Below are 5,683 nucleotides of genomic sequence, written 5' to 3'. Positions count from 1 at the left end.
GAGAATTGCTTGAACCCAGGAGTCAGAGGCTGCAGTGAGCGAGATCACACCATTGCACTCCAGCCTGGGTGACTGAAGAGACTCCATCTCAAAAATAAAAGAAAAAGATGAGCCTTTTATGGGAAAGTGGAAAAGACAGAGAAGCCTCCTGACAGCCAAGGAGACCAGCAGCCAGAAGAGCAGGTGTAGCAAGGCTGACCCTCAAACCCTGGTTTTCCTGGTAAGACTGCTGCCCGGGGCGCACCACACAAGAGCAGCTTCACCTGCCGTCATGCGGATGGCACAGATGTCCAGGAAGCAGCTCTGGTCAGTGACTCCCCAGGAGGCACACCTGGACCTGGGGCCAGAGCCTGCCCTGCACCTGTGCCTCATGTGACACCAGGGCGGGGCACAAGCTAGTCCCAGCTCCTGCGGCCCCCGTGGCACACCCCTACCTGTTAGCACACTGAGTCCTCCCTCGTCATCATCCCATTTGACAGATGGAGAAACTAACACAGGGAAGACTGAGAGAATTGCCCTAGGCCATAGACCAGCACACGGCAGAGTTAGGACTCCCGCCAACGCCAAATCCAAAGCCCAGATCCAAACCACTGACTGGGCCTGACCTCCTTCCTAGGACCCAGAATGATCACCTCAGGTCACCCAAAGAGGAAGGAATAATGTCATCAACCAGCTCCCGAAGAAGATAGGAGCATGTGCAGTCGGCACTGGCAAAATTTAAGCTTAAAGAGAGATCCTCTCCAGCCTCAAAGAACTGACTTTGGATCAAGACTTCTCACTAAAGGAAGGTTCTGGCCAGCTCAAATGTTTTGTACTCCAGAATCTACAATAAAGAGACAGTTAATGCCTTTTGCAGGAACTGGAAGTAGGTTTCCAGGTACCTACTGGACTTATCATTCAGTGTTGATAAGTAGGACCCTGGAGATTAAATCAAGGCAGAACTTGCTCCCTGGAGCCCTGGGGTTAAGCGCTAGGGCGAATTCTGTATAACGATGCTGTTGGCGGCTACAGCGAGCATTTATTGATCGCACACTCATGGGGCAGCTGGTTCCACATCACAGAGAAGCTGGGGTTGCCTGGTCTAGGTGGGGTGGCTTTTTCATATGTAGCAGGGCATATTTGGCCGTACGTGTCCCATGATGATGGCAGAGGCCCAGGGGCAAGTCTCCTGTGACTGAGGCCAAAGCAAGTCACATGGCTGCACAGGAGGGCAAGGCCAGGAGTTCACCCCTCTGACGTGTGTGTGCCTGTGTGTGTGTAAGTGCGTCTGTATGTGTGTCTTTTTGCGTGTGTATATGTGTGTACGTATGTGTGTATATGTATGTGTATGTGTGTATGTATGTATGTCTATATGTGTGTGCATGTGTAGGTATGTGTGTATGTGTCTGTATGTCTGTGTGTACGTGTCTAGGTATGTGTGTATGTGTGTGTGTGTAAGTATGTGTGTGTGTGTGTGTGTAGGTATGTGTGTATGTGCGTGTAGGTATGTGTGTATATATGTATGTGTATAGGTGTGTGTATGTGTGTATGCAAGTGTGTTTGTGTGTATGTGTGTATATGTATGTATGTGTATAGCTGTGTATGCTTGTGTATGTGTGCATGTGTGGATGTGTGTAGGTGTGTATGTTTGTGTATGTGTGTATATGTGTGTAGGGGTGTGTGTGTTCATGTGTGTATATGTGTGTCTGTGTAGGCATGTGTGTGTAGGTATGTGTGTGTATGTATGTGTACGTGTGTGTATGTATGTGAGTAGATATGTTTGTATGTGTGTGTAGGGGTGTGTGTGTGTGCGTGTGTGTGTGTGTGTGTTGGGAGAGGCAGCAAAGTCACACAGCAAAGGACATGGATGCTGGGAGAAGTGAGGCATTGGGGGTCAGTAACTCCACCTCCCATACCCTCATGCCCTCCCTATGCAAATGAGGTGCCAGCTCCATCAACCAGGACATGTGGGTAGCCATAACAGGTTGTCCCCACACCAGGTCAAATCAGAAGTGTCTTCTATTATTTTTGTGTCTCTGTCATTGACTCCTAGGCTCAGTCCTGACCTTCCCTAGCGGTTTCTTGGCTTAAGCCATTCATTTATTTCCTGCTCTCAGCTGGGTGCACTGACTTCTTCCCAGCTCATGCAAGCAGCACAGGCAGCTCCGACAGGACCCAGATTCCATCTTTGATGCTGAGGTTGAAGGAATCAGAGACAGTGTCCTCAAAGCTCCTACTCAGACCCCCCAGGGCACATTTGCCCCCAGAATAACAGTCATTTACCATTAGCTCCAGCAGAGAAATTTTGGTCCTGGGCCCCCCATTCTGCAGATGAGCAAACTGAGGCTCTAAGAGAGGCCCTCGCCTTGGTTGGCTGTGCCCCAGGGAGTTTTGCTCCATTTCTCCATTTAGTCTGGGGCTGCTCTTCCTTGTGTGTCCTTACCAAGAATCATGTACGGGTCCACCTTTTCCAAAATATGGCCAGCCCTGGCCGAGTTCAGTGGCTCAAGCCTGTAATCCCAACCCTTTGGGAGACGGAGGCAGGAGGATGGCTTCAGCCCAGGAGTTTGAGACCAGCCTGGGCTGCAGAGTAAGGCCTCATCTCTATATATATATAAAAAAAAAATTAGCCAGGCTCGGTGGTAAACATCTGTGATCCAGCTCATTGGGAGGCTGAGGTCGAAGAATCCCTTGAGCCCCATGGTTCAGGGCTGCAGTGAGCAGGGATCATGCCACTGCGCTCCAGCCTGGGGAACAAAGCAAGACCCTGTCTCAAAAAAGAAAGAAAGAGAGAGGGGCCTGGGGCAGCATGGGGAGGAAACTGCCGGCCCTAAATCTCATGACCCAGGCTTGCCCCAGGAGCCAGAGTCCCATAAAGGGGTGATGTGGACCTTCTATCAGTCCCTGAAAGAGTCTCACCAGCGATGCCTTCCTGGGGCTCTGGCTTTGATGACAGTTCAAGATCCCCAGGATTCCTTTCTGTGTTTAAAGAAACTCGGCTTCCTGTCCTCTCACCAACTCTGCATTCAGAACCCAAACTGGCAACATATTTGGCCTTTCTAGAAAAACTGCAGTTGAGAAAACACCTCCACTGGGGAGTCATAGGGGAACCGAGTATTCACACAGTCTTCAAGAACCCTCCCTGGGATTCCTGGTTAATCATGAAGAAAAGAAAGAGCAGTAGCCGGGAGCGCGGTGGCTCACGCCTGTAATCCCAGCACTTTGGGAGGCCGAGGCAGGCAGATCACGAGGTCAAGAGATCGAGACCATCCTGGCCAACATGGTGAAACCCCGTCTCTACTAAAATTACAAGAATTAGCTGGGCATGGTGGCACACACCTTTAGTGCCAGCTACTTGGGAGGCTGAGGCAGGAGAATCATTTGAACCCGGGAGGCAGAGGTTGCAGTGAGCTGAGATCATGCCACTGCAGTCCAGCCTGGTGACAGAGTGAGACTCTCAAAAAAAAAAAAAAAAAAAAAGGAAAAGGAAAAGGAAAGAGAAGAAAAGAAAGAAAGAGCTGTGCCCTGGCAGACACCACCTTAACCAAATGGCCAAACCTGGTCTTGCCCTTGATGGCCAAAGTTGCTTCTTTGGCCCTGCCTGGATGCATGGGAAGGACAAGACCTCCCCAAAAAGGTTCAGCTAAATTGAATCCCGAAGCTACAATCAGACAAATCCAAACCGAGGGACTGTCTGCAGGACAGATGACCTGAACTTTTCAAAAAGGTCAGCGTCATAAAACACAAAAATGAAAAATATGAGGGGTTGCTTCTAGATTGAGACAGAGGAGAGAGAAATAACCAATGTCATCTGAGAGCCTTGAATGGATCCCAGATTTTTGTAAAGCTGTAGGAGTTATTTTGGAATGATTGGGAACACCGAATAGAGGATCCAGTGATACTGAGCTAAGTATCTTAGGTACAATGCTGGTGGTGCGGTTAAGACATAACTCTCAGGTAAGTGCTGAGGTATTGAGGGGTGGAGCTCAGGGGATTGCAACACTTTCAAACAGTTCAGGGAAAAGTGTGTGTGTGCATGTGGGTGTGTGCGCATGTGTGTGTGCCTGTGTGTGCATGTGCATGTGTGCCTATGTGTGCGCGTGTGTGCACTGCATGTGTGTCTGTACGTGTGCATGTGTGTGCATGTGGTGGTGTGTGCATGTGTGTGCCTATGCGTATGTAGGTGTGTGCCTGTGCATGTATGCATGGCATGTGTGTGCGTGTGTGCATGGAGAGAGAGGAAAAAGGGAGGAGAGGAGCGGGAATGCATACGAGTGAGATAAGAGGGAAACAATTGGTGAGTGATTGGGATGAAGAGTATATGGGGATTTATTGCCATTCCAATTATTTCCATTTTTATGAGGTTTGAAAGTTTTCAAAGTAGTAAGTTGGTAGGAAGAAAGTAAATGCCCATAGAGGGAGCCTCCCGACCTTCCTGGGTCCCCTGTCCTTGTCAGCCAACCACGTCAAGGGGAAGAGCTAGGATTTAATGACCGGATTCCTTCCTGGGCTCCAAGCATTTTCACATCTCGCTTCTCTTTGCTCCGTGACAAGTTGGGCAGGCCTTTCTAAATGCCCCGTGCTTCCGTTTCTCCAAATCTAAATCTGGAAGATTTGCTCCAGGTCATTCGCAGACCAAGCGGAAGTGGAGCTGAAGGGAGGGACCTAGCCTGTGGGCTCCCTGCTTGGACCCTGGGCCCTGCAACCCCTCAGCTGCTAGGCTCCCCTCTTGGGTCCGGTGGGTTGGCAAACGGTTTCTGAAGCCTGTTCTCCCCAGTCCCGGAGGTATCAGGGACCCCGGGGCCACCCAGCTTAGCCGTGCCTGCTTCCCTCTGCACTGAAGGAGCCACTGCGCCCATCCTGGAACTCACACTATCTCCCTAAGGATGTCGGCTCCAAAGGGATTGGCTGCCTGGCAGATGCAGTCGCTCCTGATTGGACAGTGGCATCTGCAGCTCGAGAAGGTGGACTCTGGGCCAGTTGGCTCTGCCTGTGTGTCTTGCATCCTGAAATGCAAAGCAGGGGCTGTGGGGAAACCTCACCAACCCCTCCTCCCCTGGGAGGTGGCAAAGGTGGTGGGATGTGCTGCTGGGCCCCTGGGGAGGAAAGACACAGAGGCTGTGTTGGTGGCCCGCAGTTCCTTGTAAGGTGGTCAGCAAACGGTGTACACTTTCCGCCTGTGGCTGCAGGTTGGAGAGCTGGCGGCTAGCACAGACACAGCTTGACCTCAGGTCAACACTTCTCGGAGTCCAGAGGGGTGGGGAGTGGGACAGGTGGCCTCCCAGGGACGCCTCCCTGAGTGGCCAGCGGTGCCGCTTGCCCCTGCACCGGTAGCTGCCCTGAGCACCCCCACTGGACACAGCGGGGATTGCACCCTCCGGAGAAGGCTGCCCTTGTTCCGCATGGGAGCCCCATCCCCAGCGCCCTGGGCCGTGCTACCTGCAGTAAAGCAGACCACCAGCCCCGGCTGCCTCTCCAGTGCTCTCTCTCCTCCCGCCTTCAGCAGGCTGGGTCGCAGAGGCATCCACCCACTCATTCATTCACTCAACAAATACCTGTTCCGTGTCTACTAGGTGCCAGGGACAGCTGGGAACCAGCAGACAAATCTCCCTGCTTTCCCGGAGCCGGCATCTTGGTGGGCAGACAGCACAAGCCAGACGAGTAGGTGGAGGAGAAGGCATGTGAGCAGGTGACAGGCGCTGGG

The sequence above is a fragment of the Macaca thibetana genome, unplaced genomic scaffold (assembly GCF_024542745.1).
Source record: "Macaca thibetana thibetana isolate TM-01 unplaced genomic scaffold, ASM2454274v1 unplaced_scaffolds237, whole genome shotgun sequence".
Lineage (NCBI taxonomy): Eukaryota > Metazoa > Chordata > Mammalia > Primates > Cercopithecidae > Macaca > Macaca thibetana.
Note: the sequence above shows the minus strand (reverse complement) of the source record.